Source organism: Podarcis muralis, chromosome Z (assembly GCF_964188315.1).
Source record: "Podarcis muralis chromosome Z, rPodMur119.hap1.1, whole genome shotgun sequence".
NCBI classification, from domain to species: domain Eukaryota; kingdom Metazoa; phylum Chordata; class Lepidosauria; order Squamata; family Lacertidae; genus Podarcis; species Podarcis muralis.
This window is the reverse complement of record NC_135673.1, coordinates 31,099,390-31,122,503: the sequence shown is the minus strand read 5'-3', so window position 1 is coordinate 31,122,503 and position 23,114 is coordinate 31,099,390.

Sequence of the window (23,114 nt, the reverse complement as noted above, 5' to 3'; positions counted from 1 at the left end):
CGGGGTTTCCAGGGTATGCATTTAATGTTCTTTTCTGGGGAAAAGACTGCACCACTGATATACCTTTATTGTTCTGCCTTTACAAAGTCACAATTCCCAGGGCACATGTCCCTTCTTTTCTCTTCTCTCAGGCTCCTTCTTGTCCTTCCACTTTTCACCTATGGATATATGAGAAAGCATCTCCAGAGTTCAGTACTATGTATGACAGAAGCTCATTCTCTGCTTAGCATCTCACTTGCATTCTGTCATAGTGAAGTCTCACTAAGTAATCAGTGTCTGGCTATCATAGGGGGCTACATGCAAGTGAGCCAAATGGATGTGAATCCAGGCAAGACTGATGTAATTGAAGTCCGTGGGGAAGCTGTAATTGGTGGAGGCTCAATGCCCTGCAGTGTGCTCCTTTCAGGAACTTCTTGGGATGCTGTTCTGTAGGGCTCTGTGGGTGAGTGGGTGTTCCAGGTAGTTTCAGTAGTTGTATGATCCACCTGGAAAGAAGACAGTAGGTCTGTACTCAAATGCTATTCATACTCATGAGTAGCTCCATTGAAATTAATGGACACAACTAGCTCATGGCTATTAATTTCAATGGGTTCTATTTAACATAGTTGGATGCAACCTAATGACTTTGTACACAAATGGATTATATTGTTTAGGACTTCAGTGTTTAGTGTATCATTTATAGCAACATGGTCCAAGACCTATAGATAGGTCATTGTCACTGACCAATTTGCACCATGGAGGGGCTGCCTGCACCCACCCACTGACTTCTATAGCAGTCAAACACAGACATGGGGGTACCTTGGGAGGAATACTTTGTAGCCAAAAATCCCTCTCAGTGACCACATTAGCTTTGCTGGCCAGCTAACTTGCTGTGCCGAGTTATACTTTCTGGGAGAATCCCACAACCTCAGCACACCATCCTGATTTAGCAGTTTTCTTTGCTAAATTTCTCCTTTGACTGCAGGACAGCCAAGAGGCTAACTTAGATCTAAACACAGGAGCCTACGAGTCTGTTAACAAAAAACAAACTTTGAGCCACAGGAAGTTGGGCCTTTTAGCCTGGAAAAAAGACAACCAAAAAAGAAATGAAAGATACTTGTAAAATCGTGAATGGAAGGCAGAGAGCATGAAAATATTTGTTCCCTCTCTCTAGAAATGGGGAGCTGGGTTCAACCAATGAAAATGATTGGCAGTAGGCTCAGAAAGGGTAATGTGACTATTCCTTTCAAGATGTTTAGCTTCCATTTTTCTAAATAAAAATCCATTCCCACATGGATTGAAATTGCACCCCTTCCCCAATATGGGCATAGCCAGGATTTTTGATGGGGGGGGGGGGCGGAGAGCCAAAGTTGTTGAGCATTTTTTTAGGAAATCAAAGTTGGGAAATCATGAGTAAAAATACCCTGTGAAAAATACCCCATTACCTGGGACAGGCTTCTGCTGGGGAAAGGGCAGAATATTTGAATACTTTCAATGATTTTCAATAATGTTTGTAGATCTAGAGGAGGGGCACCTGCCCCCCCTGACCACACCCATGCTCCCAAATAACAATGAAACAACAAATTATATATGAGAGAGTTCATAAAATCAGCTGTTTTTAGTATGAGAGAGAAGAATATAGGGAAAGTATGAGCGTAATGTGGTAAGACTGATATAGTATGATATACTATAGATCATTATTGGCAGGGATCTCAGGATAAAAATCCTATAAAAGGGCTTCCACTACTCTATGGGGAAACTCACTCTCATCCTCATCATCGTCATCGTCATCATCATCATCATCATCATCATCATCATCACCGTCATCAAAACCCCCCCCCCCACTGGGCTCTCCTACCATCAGGGATTGTCCTCCTGCCCACAACATTTGGCTTCAGTAAGAACTCAACTACTAACCAGCTTCATTTGTCTAGTGAAGTTTTATATTGTGTTGGAATATTTAGAATTCCAACACAGTATTTAGTAACTTGGACGCGGGTGGCGCTGTGGGTAAAAGCCTCAGCGCCTAGGGCTTTCCGATCGAAAGGTCGGCGGTTCGAATCCCCGCGGCGGGGTGCGCTCCCGTTGCTCGGTCCCAGCGCCTGCCAACCTAGCAGTTCGAAAGCACTCCCGGGTGCAAGTAGATAAATAGGGACCGCTTACTAGTGGGAAGGTAAACGGCGTTTCCGTGTGCGGCTCTGGCTCGCCAGAGCAGCGATGTCACGCTGGCCATGTGACCCGGAAATGTCTCCGGACAGCGCTGGCCCCCGGCCTCTTGAGTGAGATGGGCGCACAACCCTAGAGTCTGTCAAGACTGGCCCGTATGGGCAGGGGTACCTTTACCTTTACCTTTATTTAGTAACTTAGTATTTGCAAAGAAGTTTGATTATTAGACTATGGAGATGCATATCTGAAGTGTAATGGAATTAAATATATTAATGGAACCGAGTGAATAAAGCATTTGAAAGCATTCTGTGTCTGTCCTTCTTGGGTTGACTAGTTCAGGATTCCAGATGCTACTGAGCCCTTGAAAACTCCATTTTTGGTACAATCAGTATGATGATGATGATGATGATGATGATGATGATGATGATGCCACCTTGGCTAAAAGTCATTTACAGTATTGTAAGCAAAAACCAAACACCCTACAGACATCTCATGGTGAAAGGGATTGCCGTTGATAAACACCTCATTGGAACCTCCATGTACAGGAGCAGAATACCTCTGAATGGCAGGTGCTAAGGACAAAAAGGGGAAGGCCACAATTGTGACCTTCTTCAGGTGCATTTGGTTGGCTTCTGCTGGCAGCAGAATGAAAGACAGAGTCAGCTGGACCTTTGGCCTTATGGTGTTCTCAGGGCTGGTTCACCCACGAGGCAAGGCGAGGTGGCTGCCTCATGTGGCAGGGTCCACAGCGGCAGCAGATCTGACCTCTGAGGAATGCATCACCCGTTGCTGCCACCATAGTGGTCGCGATACCTGCAGCATGCTCCTTGGATGCCAGATCTGCTATCTCTTTAGCAGCTCCTCCAAAGCTACCTCTAGGCCAATAGGTTGCACTGCTGGTCTCCTCCCACCCCTTAGGAGGAAATGGCGGGGGCTGCCTTCTGGGATCTCCTGGGCTCTGCACCCACCCACCCAGCATAATTCAGAGCTGACCCGTTTCCACACCCACACCCATGATGGCCTTAGATTCCCACTTCAGTTGTTGGGTAAGGTTGCTTTGATTCCTTCCTTGTTCCTGATGTAGATCTTCACTCACCCCTTCCTCCTTGGTGGAAGGGGGCACCATTTTGCGGTTGGCCTCTGGTGCCAAAATGTGTCGGGGGCGGCCCTGGGTGTTCTGGTGTTACGTGAGAACCAAAGTGACCAAGCCAATCAAGCAGGCAATGGTAGTTTGTACATTATGGGTGCAGCACAATAATGACAGAGCAAGAGGGCAGAAGCCGCAACCTGTTTCAACCAGGCTAATGAAGGAATGCTATAGGAATGCCTGGCACTAATTTGCTCATTGCTCTGCTCTCTAAATATGAATTACTGAAATCATCAAACTTGTCAGCATCACCACAAGACTATGATTCTGATTCATTGGAGCTGTGAAAATGAATGTCAGGAGCCAGTCTGGACTCAGAATTGCTTTCAGAGCTGGTTTAACTACAGCTTGAGAGCATGAGTCTCTCTGATTGGTCTTCAAACTGTTGCAACAGGCGTAGGTTACATTTAAAAGTGCAAGCAGCAAACATGTTTTAAAATGGCCTTATCACACACATGCCCACACAGTGGAATGGACACTGTTACAGTGCCACATAATATTCATTCTGCACTTCAAAGAAATCCATCTTAAGTGTAGCAGCACCCACAGCTTTGGAACTCCCTGCCCATTGACACTTCACTGTACTCTTTTCAGCACCTGCTAAAAATGTTTTTGTTTATGAAAGCCATGCATGTAGATTCTGCCATATATTTAAATCTGGTTTTAGCTTATTGTTTTATTTATTGAATGCTTAAAAAAAATGTTTTAAACTGTTTTTGTAAATAGTTTTCTTGTTTTATTCTTTTTTCCATAAACCACTTAGAGATTGATTCATACACCAATCAAGTGGTACTTAAATGTTGTTTAATGAAACAAAATAAAGGGGGGGGGGAGCATGTATTTGCTAAGAGAATGACTCTGCTGCCATCTGCCAGCCTATCAGATGCTTTAATAGTGCTGCCCCTTAGTGCATGCCACCTATGGTTTCCACTGGTGGTAACCATGGTCTACTGCAGCCCATGGAGGATTGCTAGTGTTTATTTTTACAAGCGAAGAGCCCCACCAGGGCTCTAGAGGTGCTCTTTTATGTGAAGCATCTCATGGTTTTTAATAACCTCCACTTACACTGCAAAGGTATTTGGCATTTTGATGGAAGGATACAAAGGGATTAATCAGCACATGGTTATATAGAGAAGCTGCAGGTTTCAAAAAAGCTGAATATAGCTATGTTTTTTCATAATGTAGGTACAGGTTAGAGATGGAGAACAAATTTGATTCAGTTCAATTTAAAGGTGAACTTACCTAATTAACACTTTCCAAATAAAGATGAGAACTGAAACAGCTGTCTTTTGAAATTCACACTCCTCCGAATTTTGCAGTGCAGTTTTTCCATCCAAGCAATGCGTAACAAAATGCATAAACCAGGGCTGAAATGTTTATATCAGTGAAAATAACATACATGATAATGCATGATATTAGGAAAAAATTGCTTTTAAAAATATATCTCATACAAATGCTATTATTTATATTTATATTATTTATATTTGTATTTGTATTTGTATTTGTATTTGTATTTATATTTATATTATTTATATTTATATTTATATTTATATTTATATTTATATTTATATCTCACCTTTCCTCCAAGGAGTTCAAGATGGTACACATGGTTCTATTCTATTAGGAGATATTTGCAATAAAATGCTGGTGGGTTTTCATGAGGAATTTCTTTTTTAAAAAAATAATAATTTGCCAATTGAATTTAAGATTTTAAAAAATGAGAAACTGAAACAGACATATTTAATCATACTAAGGACGGATATAATGCAATAGCATATCCTTAGCACTTGGGTTCCACAATAAATAGAATGGTGGGGAAGAGGCTGACAGAAAGGCAGTAAGGACTCCCTCCCACCAAGAGCCGTATAACTGCATAGCCCACAAATCCACTTGTTGGCATCCATCTATCTTGGGAGTCAATGGAGTGCACCTCCAGAATTAAAGGCAAATAGCTGCATTAACAGCATCAAAGTGACTTTCCCAAGGCAAAATCTTGGGCAGTGTGCATGGAGGTTCTGGGCTGCCCAGACAACGAGATCCCTCTCTCAGGCTCACCGATGTAGTCTAAAGAAAAGCAGAGCAATACATTTGGCACCAACCTGGCAGCAGGAGTTGTCAAAAGGAGGGGTAAAAGGCCTCATTCACTCTGGTTTGTGTAGGATTTACTCCTTAGACTAGGGGTAGTCAACCTTTTTATATCTACCACCCACTAAGGAATCTTGATGGTAAAATTTCTTTACCACCCACCAGTGCTCGATGGAAGGAGGATTCAGCTTGTGCCGTAGAACCCACCACCACCCACCTAGAATCCTGAAACGCCCACTAGTGGGTGGTAGGGACCAGGTTGACAACCCCTGACTTAGACCTTTCTTCTTCCTAAGCTATCCTGCCAGGCAGCAGAGGTTTAGGATAAGAGTAACCCCTAGATGGGCTACCTACCCAAGTTGAAGAGCCCCATCTGCCCCTCATTTCCCTCTACAGCACATGCAGAAACTGTTGGACTCACTCTTGGTCTTGTCTGCTCAATCTGCCGGGGAGCCTGTATTCATTTGCAAGGGACATCCCTCACACACAAGGGTTTGTGACAACATTGGCTACCTTCACCTGGTTTAGCCACCAAGTCAAAGCCATTCCCAGGGTGTGGTCGCTGTCACATGCTGACAGCTTCTAGGAGCCACAGGTGCAGAGTGCAGGGTGGGGACCAAAAGTGGACAAACTACCCTAGAAAGTACACAACATGTTCCACACCAGAGGTACTACCCATCCCCTAACACCCCATGCACCCCACACACCCCATACAAACCCACTACTGATATTATAAATAGCAATGAATATAGTGGAGGCATTAGGGCAAATGAGGCACTACCCCACCACCCTCAGTCTGTCATAGGCCAGCTCCCATCTGCCTGCCTGCCTGCTTGCCAACAACCAGTCTTGGGCTGTTGGGTGGCCATGACTGTCAGCTTCCTCCTCCTTAGTCTCAGAGGTGTTACTTGGGGAACTGGAGGGGCAAAACTACAATGAACTGGCCCTGCCTGCCTTTGCCTCTGGCTCCACCTCCTGTTGGTTTCCCTGCCTTCTACCCTACCACTCCCAATAGCACCATCCATCACTAAATGAAAGCAAGACTTAACCTCAAGCACGCACCCATTCAAACACATGCACAGAGAGTTGTTTGAGAAATATAAGCTAACAGCATTGCACAGTTGTTGAAAGCAAATATCAGCTGACCTTTCCTCAAGAGTACCAATTAAAATGCATTGTTTTAACACAGAGGGGTTTTTTTTGGGGGGGGGGGTTATTTAACCTTCTGCTGTGAATATTGTTCTTCTCAAGATAGGGTTATTTGCTGGCAGTTCCTGGCAGAATCTGGACTAGTTTAAGTTATTTTAAGTTTAAGTGCACTATTATTTACTGGTCGAATGTCATCAGGGGCCATGAATGTGGTTTTTTTCCACAGAAACCCACAATTTCTCTGTATGAGAAATCACTGATGGCTTTATTTATAGCCTTCCACTGGATTTTTGAAGCTTGGGGAAGACAGACCTGCTTGTCAAGAAAGGATGGGCATTCATGAGTGAGGCTGAAATTAACCTGTACTAGCCCCCTCTGGCCCCCATTTCTCTTCAAAGTTATCCTCAAGAGATTTTAGTGGTGAACAGTATCAGCCAGAACCACCAGTGACATCTTTGAGGGAGGAGCCCACTTCTGTGAGGAATAGCTATCAGCTATCTGAGGGGGAAACTGCATTGCAGGAGGTCTTCCCTGCCTTCTTGGCCTGGACGACTTTTCCATAGTTCTGCTCCTGGATCAGATCTGTGGGGAGAGTGCTTCTGCAGACACTACTACTCTTTTTATCAAGGGCGAGACAACCAGAACTTCTTCTGACATCAGCTGTAACTTTAAGAACTTGTTATTGAGCTAGTTAGGTAGCTGACATTCCTGCACTGTAGTGGAATATTCCTGCACTACAGTTGATATTCCTGTACTGCAGATGACCCACTTCCAATGCTACAATTCTATGATTCTAGCCCATGTCAGTAGCAAGCCAGTAGCAAATGAATATCAAGTAAAAGTCACAGCTACTGAAGAACTACTGGTGGCCAGCATAGGGGAATGGGAATATCTGTGGGTGGGAAACAGCTGGCTATGCCCCCTCACCATCCACCTGAAGCCACCAGACTTTGGGAAGATGCAGTCTTAAAGATAAGCAAGAATGAAGCTGTTCAGTCCACACTATGGCACATCTCAGGGTGGGTAACCTGTAAACCTCAGCCTAATTCCAAAAGCCCTCAACAATCAATCACTTCAGATCTCTGACAAGAGTGATCTATTGCCCATCCTGCCTTATGGTAGGGCTGGCCCAGATAGCAGCCAACGGCAACACTGTTGGGCTTTCCTTGAGTACCTTTGGCAACATATCAACATTTCAAAGAAATCAATAAGTCTATGGGATACATTTCCATATGCTGGGATGCATTCCTGCTGCTGAAAGGCATATCAGCTAAAACAGCATTCCCCCCGCCCTGTCTTCCTCAGTGATTGTTATCTAAACCCATTCAGTAAAGGGCAGGCAGACTCATATCTCTCCTCCCCCTGCTGGAGAAGAGTGGTAGTCAATATGAAATGGCTGGATGACCGCAACCTGTGACACCCCCTTTCCCAAACTCTGTAAAGAGTTGGAGGAGGAAAGACTAACAGTTATGTGCTACTTGAAGAGGCTGTGGCAGCAACATCTGGTTGTGAAGTGTTCAGCCTTCCTGTTCCTGATGAATGCTCCAGGCCAGGTATAATTATTTGCGTTCCTTCAGATGTTGCTGGACTACAACTCCCATCATTCCTAATTGCTGAACATACTGATTTGGGCCATGCGGGAGCCCAGCAGCTTCTAGAGGGGCAAAGGTTCTCCACCTCTGCTCAACGCCACTGTCCAGTGCATGCTTGATTGGATAGATCTGTCCTTTTGAAGTATGCTCAGGTCAAGGCATTCAATAGAAAAATGGTTCGCCATGCCTGCTATGCAGCACTCGTGGGAAACTGAGAAATCTGTCAGTCTTGATTTGTACAATTTTTCTTATTTTTCCAATCTTAGGTTTTCCACATTTCTGAAGGTTTTTGCCATTTTTTAAAAATAATAAAGGAACCCTCATGAAAACTTGAATTCATTTTAGTGCAGATTTCTCCTAATATACAACTTTTTACTAATATGCACATTTTGTATATAACACATTTTTGTATATTATGTTATGAATGTAGACATTTGTCAACATACTTTCTCCTAATATATGTGGTATTGTCCACATTGCTTTGCTGGACAGCCACATCACAATATATGGAGAAGTATGAATTTTGAAGCATAGTTGTGCTTTAGTTCATGTTGAGGTGTGTGAATTAGGTAGTTTCTCATTAAAACAGAAAGAAAATGAAATTCCTCAGAAGAAATTACTTCTGATCAGGCATGTATAGGATTGCACAGTAAGGAATGTCAGTACATTAAGAATTATATATGCTTCACACAACAATAATAAATCAACAGGAGTTCCATTGGGAGGAGGATTACATCCCTTAGAAGGGAGAAAACACTGTCTCCATTTGTCATCTCTTTACAGGGTGAAAGGACAGTAGCTCCATTTTTCTGGACTTCTGCAAATGCAGCACTTTTGCTAATACATTTCTTGCTTGTCCACAATTCACCAAATGTTTCCAGGGAACTGTAGACATTTAACAGAAGCGGGGAAATACATATACAGTATTTTGGCGCGTTCCCTCCCACCAGTACGGCAAGAACTGATCAGAACACAACCACAGAACAGCACTACAACATGGCTGAGGGGACTTGTGGATTTTAAAGTTGTAAAGCAGGGCTGAGGAACCTGTGGCCCCTTCCCACCAAATGTTGTTGTCTACAATGCTCATCATGCCTGCTCATAATCCCTGACCACTGACCATTGGCTAATGGAAAGTTCCCTATCCCTGCTATAAGAGAATCCTCTTTAAAGTATGCCCTTCCTTCACAACTCACCCAATTACCTTTTCATTTCTCTTTAAAAAAATTCTACCTTTCACTTCAAACTCAATTCAGTTTGTCAAACATTCCAATTGTGTGAATGTTTGTGAATATTCTATACCAATGATGGCACTCAAATGGCACTGTGTGGGATTCAGTTGGAAAGGACAGAAAGCTATGGAATAGTCTCACCAGTAGCTACTCAGATGTTCACTCTTATTTTGGAGGAATCCCCCCCCTTGCCTTCCTTTCTTTTTTTCCCAACCTCCTCTAGCTCTCTCTCTCTCCCCCCCCCCCTTTAGAGCCTCTGTTCTTCATCCATTATTTAGGACTCTCTGACTGTAACAGCAACATTCGCCTTGTATACCTTGTGTGGGGTTTAAAATATAGATAAAAGCAGAAGGTCGGACTTGAAACACAGATTCTGACAGTTGCTGTCGACTTTGTCTGGAAGCTACATAATATGGAGCGGTCCATGCCCAACAATCACATCTGAACGCTTCCCCCCCACCCTCTCCTTCTCCCTCACTCTCCCCTGCCAAGTTGATGCTGTCACAAAAATGTCCTCACATTTGAAGTGTTCATCCTTTCCTTTATATTTGTTTAAAAGAAAGTTTGGGGGCAAGAGATTGGGTGGCTTCAGAGCCAAATGATGAGATGCAAAATGTACTTTAGAACAACAACAAAAAACAACAACAACACATCTTTTCATTTATTTTCCATATGCCGTATACAGGAAAGTTACTGATAACCAATGCAGGTACATAATGCAATGAGCATGGAGAGGCGAATGATGCAACAATAATAACCTGGCACCTATAAGCAGAAAATAACGATAGTAATAAAAAAATCACCTCATAGGTTCACCTGAATAGAATGGGTAAGGGGACTCTGATGGTTAACATGCTTAGACTTGAGAATTAGTACAACACTAAGTTGCCATGTCTTCCTGCTTTAATCTTTATAAGTAAATGTTAGCCATGGTCCCAAAGTTTAAGAAATGCAGCTGGCATGGTCACTGTGCTTTGGAAGGCTTGAAGTGGGGTGGTAGTGATTATGGTTAGGAGGTCCTGTTTGGCCCTGCTATGTAGTGTTCCATGTGCGGAGGGCGAGGGGCATCTAAAGGCATTAGTCCAGAGAAAGAGAGAGGAGATTAAGAAAGAGAGAAAGGGAGGGTGTGCTTGTTCCCAGCAAGTGTGGGCTTTCACAGCAGATGAAGGCTTTCTGAGGGGGCTGCCAGCCCACAACGGTTGCTTTACTCAACTACTGGCTGGGTTTTTGTTTGTTTGTTTGTTTACTCTGAAGAGAAGATCAAGGCTTTCTGAGCTGTCCCTTGAAGTCAGTTTCGAAACCAAAGTCAGTGGCATTCCAAAGCACTCTCTCTCTCTCTCCGAAGCCTTTCACCCCCTAGGAGTGTTTGGGCCCTGCTGAAGCAACTGGATATAGTTTGACGATGATTGGGTTGATCACACACAGCATTAAACATTTAGCACAGGATATTAAGATGTTACTGTCCACGAAGCTCACGGTGCATCAGGCGCTGTTGGGATGAATCAGATAACAGCTGTTTTCACTGATAGTACATTTACTCCGTAGCCCCAAAGCGAGGCCCAGTCCTGGAAACACCAGCTTGCACAGACAGCCTGCCCAGCATCAATGTATAGCAACTGCAGGTGGGGCAGTTTTGCTATCAGGGAAGGAGTTTGGGGCAGAAACTCAGGGTCCCATCCAATGTAACAAGTGGGATGGTCCCTCCCATATGCGACAGGGTTCGCTCACCACATTCTGAAGTAAATGAAGCTCAACACATTGCCTTTTGAAACCCATAACACCATCAATCCCAGAATCTAAAGTTAACAAAAGGTACTGCTGGGCAAGGGCAGGGGTGGCTTGAATCCTGAAAAGACAGAAGTACTGTTTCTGGGGGAAAGGAGGTGGGCGGGTGTGGGGGACTCTCTGGTCCTGAATGGGGTAACTGTGCCCCTGAAGGACTAGGTACACAGTCTGGGGGTTATTTTGGACTCACAGCTGTCCATGGAAGCCCAAGTCAATTCTGTGTCCAAGTCTACCAGCTCTACCTGGTGTGATGGCCAAGACCCTACCAGCCTGTGCACCGTTTTGCCAGAGTGGTGCATGCTCTGGTTATCTCCCGCTTGGACTACTGCAATGCACTCTACGTGGGGCTACCTTTGAAGGTGACTTGGTAACTACAACTAATTCAGAATGTAGCAGCTAGACTGGTTATTGGGAACAGCTGCTGGGACCATATAACACCAGTCCTAAAGAATCTACATTGGCTCCTAGTATATTTCTGAGCACAAGTCAAACTGTTGGTGCTAACCTTTAAAGCTTTATGTGGCCTTGGCCCTCTATACCCAAAGGAGCATCTGCATCCCCATCATCCAGCCTGGACACTGACATCCAGCTCTCAGGGCCTTCTGGCACTTCCCTCACTGAGAGAAGAGAAGTTACAGGGAATCAGGGAGACTGTCTTCTCAGCAATGGCACCCATCCTGTGGAACAGCCACCCATCCGATGTCAAGAAGATATACACAACTATTGGACTTTTAGAAGACCTCTGAATGCAGCCTTGTACAGGGAAGTTTTTTTTAATGTTTGAAGTTTTATTTTGTTTTTAATATTTTGTTGGGAGCCACCCAGAGTGGCTAGGGCAGCCCAGTCAGATGGGCAGCATATAATTAATAAAATGATTATTATAAATTATAGTGGCTAGTGTACATTGAGATTGGTTTAGCAGATGGCAAGGGGACCAACAGTAGGCAGAGCCAGAGCTAATGTCAGGCACAGCCAAATCATTCTTCTTTTGCCTCTAACCTTCTCCCTGCTATGTTTTACAAAGGGCAACACTGACAAAAAAAAAAATAGGAAGAATTTATCCTAAGATACACATTTGTGTGCCATTTTGCCAAATATACACATTTTTTCAAAGCAATTTCCCCTAACAATGCATTTCTGTATGTTATTTTAATGGATATATGCATTCTTATGCACATTTCAGCCTAGTATCTGTGCTTTTGTACATATTACTTGGCTGGAGAACTGAAATGCAAAATTTGGAGAATTTTGAGGAATGGTTGTGTTTCAGTTCTTGAATTTCCACCCCATGCTTGGCAGCTAGCTGGGCACTTCACTACTGACCTGAAGCTCCTATATGGTTCATCATATGATGGGATTATGAAGGCAGAGGTCCAAGAGCTGGCCAGGAAACCACGTGACTGGTATTGAGCCCTCCAGTCCCAGACTGTGGTTGTCTCCTTAGGGTGAACGGTGGTGCAAAAAAGGAAGAGGTCTTCCTTCCCTTTGGGATATGTCAGATTCTAGGTCTAGGCAGGGCTGGCACCCTATCCCAGAGGACACTTTGTCTGGGACCACATTGTACCAAATTCTGCTCTAAATTAAAGTCACTTAGCAGTATACTTGTTCTGCTGGTGAAATGCTTTGCACTAGCAAAACCCTGTTATGCAAGAGAATGCATTAGCAAGTTGCTGGTAACTTGGTTGCACAAAAGATCATGTAATCTCTTGCACAGCAAGTTCCCACTTGTGCAGCATCTGCACTGGATTCCTTTGTTGCCAGCATGAACACTCACCCATCTGCCATCACAACAGCATTTGCACTAGAGGACAGAGAATATTGGGTACAGCCCCATGGCACATTAAGAGAGATGGAAAGAAGGAAGGTCAACATTTTGGAACTCTGCCCCCCACCTGATCTCATTTATAATTATTGAACCATGTCTTTGCTTCAAAGTGCCCTCAGCCAAAAGAGTTGATCCATTAACTGACCAGCTATTCACATTCATTTAGAGTGCAAGGGAACAGTTTCAGTCTACTCCATCTGTATTTAATGCACACAAGCAAAGATTATGGTGCCAACTGCTTACAAAGCACCTATCAGATTGGGTTTTTTAAATGTGTCTTCAAAACATGAAATGTAAGGCTGTATCAAAATTATGCACCTGGTACATTGTTGAGTGTGTCGGAAAACACGTACCCATTTTTGGAAGAAGAAAAAAGGGCACTCACATTGGTTCAATCCAGGTATGCCCTTCTGCTCACAGAAGGAGTCCTCTGATCATTGGGGGGGGGGGGAAACTACCCATGGAAGGTGTCCTGCTCACTGAAGGACTCATTTAGTGAGCGGGAGGGCAATTTTGGATCCAAAGCCCCCTTCTAGGTCTGATCTGTGGTCTTAATCCTGCTTAATTCTTGTTTGGTGTCATGGTGAGTTTTCCATCCCACTCAAAGCTCAGAGCTGGACAATAAGTCTCCACCTCCATTTCCTTCCAGAGTAGAAGACATGGCATTCCAAGATGCTTCAGATTCAGAGGACTCACTCCCAGGGCAGCCTCTGTCCTTCACATGCCATACAAGTCAATGGCTACATAGCAAGGCAGAGGCCCTTTATGAGCACAGATACGGCTTTGAACGTATAGCACAGATGGGGCCTTTGTTGCTTGAAAATTAGCCAAATATACAAAAAGGAGAAAACACTCATGGGGAAACATTAATTTTATGTGGCACTCCTATTTAACTGGTTTGCTTCCCCACCATAAACATGAAAGTTGTGACAATTGGATGGAGAACATAGACATTATAAGCAGGAGAAGGGCAGATGGGTCTCATTGAAAACAATGGAAAGCTTATAGAATGTGTACTTTATTACCGCAAATTATCTCCCAAAACAGATCTCTCTGAAATTTTGCAGGTCCTATGTTTTGAAGGAGTAACAGAAGCCCTGAACACTTCAAACCATTTGGATGAAAAACACTAAAATTACAGGCAGCATAAGACTGACTGGGTTTCCCATGAAAATCCGTGTGTAACTTAAATTAATTCTGAAACAGTTATGAAAACAAATAGACAGCAAATGATTCAGTGAATGAATTTTTAAACAACGAGAATGAATGGAGTAACTAAATGACGCCTCCCCTCACACACATCTCTAGCTATTTCCTCATCACCATCCACATAATGGGCTAAGAGAGACTTGGGCTAAGAGAGGCAGACCTTTTGATGAATGGGCAGCACTAACAATACAAGAGCCATCTGGTTATGTACCTCTTTTAGGTAGGAAGATACATGAAGTGCATGCGTCAGTTGTGGAGTGCAAAGCTCACTTCAAAATCTATCATGGCTAAAGCTGCCTGGGGTAGCAAGAATATTGAGGATGCGATAAAGAGAGAGAGAGAGAAAGGGTGGATAAAGAGAACAAATGAATTTTACAGCAGAACAGTAAGTCCCTCATACAAGGATGTGAATTTGTGTGCAAAAACCAATCGCCAAAAAGAGAGCGGCTCAAGAACCTTTTTTGCCTCAGGCAATCCAGAGGATGACAAAAGTTGAAACATGTAGCACAATCAACAAAAGGCAAAATCCCCATCCCAGGAGGATGAGGTGGGAGCATGTTGAGTGTAACAAAAGGGAAATTCACATGGAGTTTTGTTCTTTAAAGCATGCTGCTGAATGTCACAACACAGACAGTGGCTTGTATGATTTTCTGTTTATCCAGGCAATCACTTCAAAGCAGTCCGCTCTATTGCTTGTCAGACTAGCTTGCTCAGTTAAGAGGCAATGCTCCAAGATGCAGTTTAGAGCTGTGTGCAAATTGCCTCTTGCCCCCACCTACTTGAAAGCAGAAAAATGGGTGGGTGGGGGTTTCCATTTCATCAACATTCTCCAGGGGGAAGATAAATTCTCCAACAGTTGGAAGAATCTGCCACTTTGGGTTTTTCCATTTCTTATTTTTCCAGTCTAGAGTTCAGCTCGTCCAATTTCAGTATCAGCTGGTAAGTGAGCTGGGACTTCCAGGTGAAGATGATGAAGAATAAGGCTGCTTGTCTTTGAGCTGTACCGTCTGTTCTAGTTTTTATTTGTTTTTGTTTTGAATGGTTTTTAAGTCCGTTGGTTCAACAGTTTGTGTTAATTGCAACATACAGGCAAGGGGCATATCTGTTTTATCTCTTTTACTTGTATGTGGGCTTAAAAGGCATATCTTTTAATTGGAGGACTGGCACTGGGAGAGCAGCTGTTTTGGCTCAGTGTTTAGCTCATAAGCAACACTTAGCCACCCCATCTTGCACAAAAGTTAGTCTGCAGGTTTAACAGTTTCATCATGGTTACCACATGAGCACAGACCCACAGCGCTTCAGACTAATCATCCAGAACTCCTTTGCCAAAATGTAAGAAATCTGTGCTGGACTATTGTGACTCAGCAACTGGAGCAAGGGGCAATTCCAAAGCAATTGCGGCAAGATGTAATTAATTGGTAATGAGTTTGATTTTTTTAAAAAACAAAAAAACCACATATGGAAATGAATGCACATTTTCATGCATATTTCATCATAATATACACATTTTTGCCTGATATACACAATTTGCCAAACCATTTCCACTTATATAGCTCATTTTTGCAAGTTGCAGTCACTCATATACACATTCTTGAACCTGTCAATCTCCAGTTTATGTGGTCATAGACCCGAACAAAAATAAAACCAACAACTGTACGAGAATAAATATCATAGCATATAAAGTACATTAGAGTGGGTTATAATATGTATATGATATAAAATATGAAGAATATCTAAAATGTGATACCTGAAAATATGGTAATGGAAGTGTGTGGGGAAAAGAAATAAGATTTTTGTATGTTTTTTTGGTTGGTGAACTTCACCCCCAAATCAATGAAGTGCAAATTTTGAAATATTGTTGTGTTTTGATACAGATTTTCATTGAGAAAGTGCAAATTTATTTGGTTAGTCTTAAAATGTGAACCAAATAGAATTTATCTCCCATCTATAGTTGGGGTTCACTATAAGCAATAGCAGGATACTTCGCGCCTGCCTGCCTGCCTGCTTGCATTTTGCATCCTTTAAAAATATGGTGGACAATATTCATCTAAAATTCTGCAAAGCGGCCTTCTGCAAAGAAGCAAAATTCAGATGTTTTGTCAGAACAATGTCTTCTTAAAAAAACGCTGCTTGGCTATAATTCAGTCTACAACTAATGTCATGGCTGGAGGCAGTGTTACTGTAGGAGTGTGGATGAAGCTGAATATTGGAAGATTCAGGCCAGATTATTATTACTGTATTATTATTATTATTATATTTATATTTATATTATTTATATTTATATTTATATTTATATTTATATTTATATTTCTTTATTTATTTATACACTGCCCATCTGGCTGGGTTTCCCCAGCCACTCTGGGTGGCTTCCAACAGAATATTAAAATACAATAGATAAAAGAAAATAATTATTCATGCAGCACATAGTTAAACTTATTCCCATAGCTAAAAGGTAAAAAGGTAAAGGACCCCTGGATGGTTAAGTCCAGGCAAAGGCAGCTATGGGGTTGAAGCACTCATCTCACTTTCAGGCTGAGGGAGCCAGCGTTTGTCCACAGACAGCTTTCCGGGTCATGTGGCCAGCATGACTAAACCGCTTCTGGTGCAACAGAACACCGTGACGGAAGCCAGAGTGCATGGAAACGCCATCTACCTTCCCACCACAGAGGTACCTATTTATCTACTTGCACTGGTGTGCTTCTGAACTGCTAGGTTGGCAGGAGCTGGGACCGAGCAACAGGAGTCCACCCCATCACAGGGATTCGAACCGCCAACCTTCCGATTGGCAAGCCCAAGAGGCTCAGTGGTTTAGACCACAGCGCCACCCATAGGAGGCAGTGATGGCTACCAACTTGGATGACTTTAAAAGAGAATTAGATAAATTATTGGAGGATAAGACTATTAGCAGCTGCTAGCCACAATAGCTGTGCTCTGCCTCTACGGTTAAAGGCAGCAATGCATCTGAATAACAGTTGCTGGGAACCACAGGAAGGGAGAATGCTCTTGTGCTTGAATTCTGCTTGCAGGTTTCCCACAGCATCTGGTTGGCCACTTTGAGAACAGGAGGCTGGACTGGATGGTCTGTTCCATTGGTCTGATCCAGCAGGCTCTTCACATGTTCTTATATTCTTAATGAGGCTGGGAGGCTCCCTCCCACCATTCTATAAACCTGAGTGATGTGAGCTCTTTTACAGCATGCCAAGACAGATTATGTATTTGTGGAAAGCAGCGTCGGAGGATTTGATCCCCACTACATTCTTGAAGCCTAGCTTTCTCGTGATATTGCATAACACTATTTTTAGAGTCCTTTTTAAAGAAAATGAGGTATCGGAAAGTGAAAGAAAAACCAACTTTTCTAATATTACATGGAGTGAATCAATATGTGACTTGGAAAGTAGTCTCAGGGGCAAACATATACAGAGTCCATTCCAGTTGTAAGATTCTGAGTTTTGAGCATATAATACTATTCTGAGTTGTATTTCTCCTGTTATTTTTAGCTTTTCTTATTATTAAAAAATGAACATAAGTATATATTTATGTCGATGTTAAAGGTGTATTTTATTGTGTTTTCGATTGATATGGTCTGTTAATTTAGTTCAATAAGGAAAAAATATGTATTCTATTCAGTTCTGATCCAGTCATACTATGATTGTAGATTTCTCTTCGTATTTTGCATACAGGCTGCCAAATGAAGCAAGTCATGCTATCAGAGGTTGGAAAACTGGATCAGGCTGTGGACTGGATTCTTAATCACCTGGAGTAAGGTGACCAGGTTTTGCCCACATGGTTTCAAATCAAACCACATGGGTCAGGGTTCCCCAAATTTGGGTCTCCACCAGTTTTTGGACTACAACTCCCATCACCCCTAGCTAGCAGGACCAGTGGGCAAGGATGATGGGAATTGCAGTCCAAAAACAGCTGGAGACCCAAGTTTGGGAAACCCTGAATTGTGGACAAAGACACAGCACTTTGCTGTCTGATGGTCAGCTGCTTTTCAGGGCTTGCAAAGCATCATGCGCAGGGCTCTGCAAAGGGCTTTAGGCTCAGCCATGTCTTCACCTGTCACAAGGAGGATCATGTGGCTTGGCCAAAATGTGTCATCAATTTGCTGGACACTCCTGGAGAAATAGTTTTTATTTTATTTATGGCGTTAGTTCAAACAGGTTGTGCAGGTTTTGGAAACTCCACAAATCCCTGAAAAACTTGTGAAGAGAAATAAAAGTGGGATGAATGCTTACAGAATGGAGAAAGAGGTCTCTATTGTATTGCTTTCAGCAAGGGAAGCAGTATTATCCTCTTGTTTACCTCAAAAGGGGATCCATCTTCTGCCAGTAGGGATGCAAGAAAGCAGTCATTACTGTTCCAACGTGTGTTCATGGCAGTCAGCACTATTTTGTTCTGGTAAAAAATCAGTTTCCACCAAATACTGTGTTATCTGTCTCATTGCCTGCCATTTAACCTAAGCTACTAATGTTACATAAGTAACCTTTAATGTAGCTTTTTACATACCTCTTTACATAACTTGCATAATTTACATTCAGCGTAAACAAAATGTCAAAACGATGTCATTAATTACGCATCTTCTGCAGTGACATTGTGAATGAATACAGATCATAATCACTTGACTGATTTACTGAAGAAGTGTGCATGCACACGAAGGTTTACACCCAGAACAAACTTAGTTGGCCTCTAAAGTGCTACTGGAAAATTTTATTTATTTATTTATTTCGACTGCATCAGACCAACATGGCTACCTACCTGAATCTTGACTGATCTACGTTCTCAACCACTGACAAGAACTGCAGCAATTTCTCATTTTCCTGTTCCCTTCAGAATTCTCAGTCTTCTGTGTCTGCAAGTACAGTACTCTGTGTGAACATTATGTCTTGCACAATGCTCTATGCAAGCACATGTAAAACACTTTGGAATGCTTAAAGTGCCTGCTGCTGCCCATCACCATTGCCTCTCCCTCCCCAAGGGCTCAGAAATAGCACAATACCTCCCTGAGGAGATTCTGTAACTTGTAGCCCCAGTTCACTCCTTAGTGGGAACAAGTGCTTTGCCAGGGAGCTGGAGTTCTCACTTCTGCCTTTGCCACTGTCTGTCCCTTCTCCTGCCCAAGGTAAGGTTTGTAAACTCTCAGGGAGCAAGGAAAGGAAGAGGCTGAGACAAAGGGAGTTTGAACATCAGGCAGGCACCCTCACTGTACTCTTTGTGGTGCCTACTAGAAACAGATTCATTTTAGGCAAACCCACCCAGAAATGTGGAATGTCAACATGCCTTTTAATCTGCTTTTGGCTCACGGTTTATTTTAATTGTTTTGGAATGCTTAAAATTGCTGTTTTTATAGATAATTTTATTGTTTTATTCTTCTTGTAAACCCATTTTTTTCTTACAGTCAAGCAGTATAGAGATTTTATGAAACAAACCATGAAATAAAGGCGGTGGGTGCTCAAATTCAAGGTGTTACTATTTGTATACTAACAAATAGTATCCTCAAGAACCTGGGATATATTTAGCTGAAAGATTGCCTTACCCCACACATGCCCAGTCGATTGCTATGATCTGTGGAACTGGCACTTTTATAAGTGCCATGTTACTCTCATTCTGCACTTGCAAAAAGTCAATTATTCAGTGTGGCAGAACCTAACCTATGGAACTGCCTGCCTACTTCATAGTTTCATAATTTTTGAAGCCTGCCAATTACTTTTTCTTTAAGGAAGTATACCCAGACAAGTGATTGTTATACCATTTTATGTAACTGTGTGTGTGTACTGCTTGTTTTGCAAGTAGAAATTCCATGGAAATCCCAACAGGGGTGGTCACATTTTTCAGTGCCCTTATCAAATGCACACAACCCCCCCACCCCACACCTTTGAAGATAAAACCACCTGTTCCTGCTTTGACTGCTTAAAAATAAATTTGATTCATCTCACTGCGTCTTGGATTGCAGCCTTGGACTTTCTTGGGCTATCAATGTCTAAAGAATTTCTGCAATCCTCCTGAAGACTCTGGCTGAGGAGAGCATGAGCGAGCTGTGTCTGTTAGTCGCAATTAAATCAAGAGGCAATGATGGATATTGGGAGGTAAAAGTGGCACAGTGGTCCAAGAGCTTTTAACTGGTGCCGCTGGATACATTTTCCGTCCCCTCTAACTCAGCAATTAGAACCTTTTAAAAGAACAGCTTGTTCTCCAAGCTAACAAAGACCGTGCAGGGCTGCTCTTTAGATGCCTATTAAATCATGCTAAAGGATATTGAAGCAGCAGTGATGGCAAAATCCTAAAAGCCTTTTCTCCCCTTGTCCCAGACATGTACAACTTCAGCCTGCCTCAGCAGCTGTTCCCAAATGCATCACAGTATTATGTGGACTAGCAAGAACTGAAAATTGTCTGCCTTTAAGTAGGAAACCCCCTTAGCTTTCCCAGGTGCACTATTGCATCTTCCTCACTCCTTGTCAACCAATCCCCCCACCCCACCCCCACCCCACACAGGATCAGGCTATTTGAAATCCCTATATATTCATAATTTGAGATCTAGGACTTTGCTGGAACTTGATTGTGCAATGGTGATTGTATCCCAGATATAGGGATTCTGTGACTCTCCAGATGTTGTTGGAATACAACTCCCAAAATCCTTGAGCATTGGCCATGCTGGCTAGGGTTGATGGGCACTGGAGTCTAGCAACATTTGCAGCTCCATCATCCTTGATCACTGGCCATGGTGGTTTGACCTGATGCAAGTTGTTGTCTAAAAATATCTGGAGGGTCACACGTTCCCTATACAAGCCTTATATCATCTCTAGGCTTGAACACCCCTCTGAAGTGCTGCCCGTGTCCTGAAGTGGTGAGCATTAAAGTCAGTAATCCTCTGGCACTGCATGACTTCACCTTATGCTGTACTCATAAACATGTATGATAACCAGCCTTATATAATGAGCATGCTTGAGTCTAATTAATGCATGAAGGGGTTAATGTCATAGAGTAAGCTGTCCTGCCAGCCTTAGTCTGTGTCAGTTCCCCTCACATTGAGAGGAAATGGGTAACCAATCGGTAACCTCAATGTGTGAGGAGGTCTGACCAGGTTGCTCTGGCTCAGCCACATGGCTCTTTTGTTTCAGACAAGAAAGGAGTTTGAAACTAGCATTTTGGTATACCAATAGTTTAGGAACTTTTACCATTTTGTAACCAAGCAATGCTTTACTGCCTGTGGAGCTTTTTCTGATTGCTGTTTGGAAAAGCATATGAATCTGACCTTAGAGTTTTGTTAGCAAACTATTTATAACTTACTAAATGTGTGGGCTATCTGTGTGCTAGGGAAGTGGGATAATCTGAGATTCACTGAAATGTACGTTTTAAAGGTTTTACGGCCTATATTTCCACACTTTCCTTTGCTGCATGTTTTGCCATGTTAAATCTCTGCTGAGGTTGTCTCACCACAGAGTAGTTGTGAGTCTTGGCCTCCAGGATTCAAATGAAACATAGATAATAATTGGAAGCAAGTACCATTGGAAATCAGAGCAGGTCTAATTTCTGAGCAAACAAGCTTTAGAACAGAGAACTAGTGTGCTCCATTTGGTTTGAGGTGTAGATCAGTAGTGGAGCTTTTGGGTTGGAAAGTAGAATTCTTAGGGCACAATACCCTTTGCAGTTACAAGCTACAAGACTGGCTCTGTGGCAGGGATGATTTATGTGCTTTTAAATACCCCAACACCATCCAGTTTTGTTGGGAGCTGCTCCAATGTTTACAAACAGTTGCCCCTGCTCTGGTTCCATCCCATCATCACTTAGCCATCTATGCCCCACCGTTCTGAGGACCTCTTTTCTCCAGCTCATTTATCTGCAGGCCCTGTTGTAGCTATATTGATTTTCTTCTCCTTTTTTTTCTCTTTTGCCTCCCTCTCCAATCTGTGTTTGCTTTTTGAATTATGCAGTGCTGCAGTTTTTCTTCCTCATAAGAAGTGAGTGAATTTTTCGGAGTAGGATCAATTGAGTCCTGCCTGCCATAGTTTAGTCGGGAATCCCCAGAAGGGGAAAGAAAATAAAGCGAGCAGGGAGGCAGCGTAAGAAAACTGGAAACGATCAATCCAGTCCTGGTGAAGAAGAAAAACAAAACCCCAAACCTAAACCCCTAGGAGGAAGAAGAAGAGGGACCAGCATGCTCAGTTGGTGCTTCTCATATGGCTTTTCAAATCTCTGCTTTGAATCAATAATCTGCTTTGACACCTATTGCTTCAGAAATGCAGACACAAAGCTAGATTCAAAGGCATCCACACTTCATAGAAGAAGAATATCCAGTTGTCGATATTATGCGTGCGTTTCTCTGTTTTTGCTTACCCTATCTTTAAAATGCATATTATGAGGCCTGGTTAGATCTTGGATGAGTTGAGATAAAAGAAGGTGCAAACAAATCTTTTGGCAGTTTTGTTCTTGCAATTACTTTGCCAATAATAATGATTTTGGACCAGGATAGGGGAACTTTGATGGTTCATGTTGACTACTGCGGGGGCCAAGAACAGATGCAAATAAAACAAAGTGTGGTATCGTCGTCCGTTGATGATGCCAGATAATTTGCTTCATTGGCTAGTTCATTTATTTATTTGCAGCATTTATATTGGATGCCAAACAACAGAGTTCCCTGAGCAGCTTGCAAAGTTAAAATGCAATATTAAATCTAATCATAAGCACTATCACAGCATTTAAAAAATCATGAGGACAAAGAGGAAACCCAAAAACCAAGTTCACAGAATAACAAAACACACACAATCTACAATGAAGGTTTCGAGATTTTAAAAGCCTGAAAGCATTTTTTTAAAAAACAAGTTGCCATACTAATTGCTTTGGGAAGAAACCTACTTCCCTTCTTCTAGCAGGGACAAAGGCAGCAAAGCCCCAAAAGAGGGTCTTAAGGTACCAGTATATATGGAAAAAGGCGATCTCTTAGGGTC